This window comes from Festucalex cinctus, unplaced genomic scaffold (genome assembly GCF_051991245.1).
Source record: "Festucalex cinctus isolate MCC-2025b unplaced genomic scaffold, RoL_Fcin_1.0 HiC_scaffold_396, whole genome shotgun sequence".
Classification (NCBI taxonomy): domain Eukaryota; kingdom Metazoa; phylum Chordata; class Actinopteri; order Syngnathiformes; family Syngnathidae; genus Festucalex; species Festucalex cinctus.
This window is the reverse complement of record NW_027520641.1, coordinates 20,001-21,425: the sequence shown is the minus strand read 5'-3', so window position 1 is coordinate 21,425 and position 1,425 is coordinate 20,001.

The following is a 1,425-nucleotide window of genomic DNA, read 5'->3' as shown; positions in this document are numbered from 1 at the left end:
GGGCCGGGCCGGCAAAGGCGTGGGGGTTGGACGCGGCGGGCCGCCCGAGAGCGGCCCGGCCCGCGAAGCCCCCGCCGCCCGCCGGGCCCGCGTGGGTTTTGGGTCTGATAAATGCGCGCGTCCCCGGGGGTCGGCGCTCGTTTGCATGTATTAGCTCTAGAATTGCCACAGTTATCCAAGTAACGGCGGAGCGATCAAAGGAACCATAACTGATTTAATGAGCCATTCGCAGTTTCACTGTACGGGCCGTGTGTACTTAGACTTGCATGGCTTAATCTTTGAGACAAGCATATGCTACTGGCAGGATCAACCAGGTAGCCTCGGTCGCGCCGGCCGGCCGCCGCCGCCCGCCGCCGCCGGCGGACGGACTGGGCCGGGGGGCGTTCCGCGGTGGGCGCGCGGAGGCCCGGGGCCCCGCGTCGGGGCGGCCCCGGGCGCGCGCGCCCAGACAAGGCTTTGCGGGTGGGGAGCACGACGCGCGGAGGTCCGGGGCCCGCGTCGGGGCCCCGGGACGCACGCGCGCGCCCGCCCGGGTTAAGGCCACAGAGTGGGGCCTTGGCGCGGGGGGAGAGATAGGGACTCCTGCCTCCTCCTCCGCCGACCTCCGAGGTGAGAGGTTTTGAGAAACGGGTGCTCGCCGGAGGCACCGCCACCAGCCTCCGGGCACCGCCGCTCCTGGGGGGGGGGAGCGGAGGGCCGGCGGGGCGCCGGGCTCCGTCGTGGGACGGCTGGGTGAAGGCTTCCGCGCCAGCCCGCAGGTCGGAGGAGCCGTCCGCCCGAACACCGGCGCGAGCGCCGGCCGACAGGGGCCCTCCGTGGCGGGATCTGGCGCCGTCGCCAGAGGTGGTCGTCTCGGTCTCGCTTCCGATGGGGCGCGCCGTCGCGTGCGAGCCCTCGCTCGCGGCCGCCAAGGGCGCTGAAGTGCGACCCGCAGGCCGGAGGAGCCGTCCGCCCGAACACCGGCGCGAGCGCCGGCCGGCGGGGGCCCTCCGAAGGCGGGTCTTGGATGCCGCTCGGTCAGGGTGGTGTGGGGTGGAAGTGCTTCCACCCGCGCGTGCGTGGGTGCGTCAGACTGTGGGAGCTTTCGGGCAGGCGTGGGGACTTGGAGAGCTCTCGGGCAGGCGTGGGACTTTGAAATATTTCTGGCAGGCGTGGGACTTTGAAATATTTTCGGCCAGCGTGACACTTTGAAATATTTTTGGCCCGAGTGACACTTTGAAATATTTTCAGCCCGAGTGACACTTTGAAATATTTTCAGCCCGAGTGACACTTTGAAATATTTTCAGCCCGAGTGACACTTTGAAATATTTTCAGCCTGCGTGACACTTTGAAATATTTTCAGCCCGAGTGACACTTTGAAATATTTTCGGCCCGAGTGACACTTTGAAATATTTTCAGCCCGAGTGACACTTTGAAATATTTTCA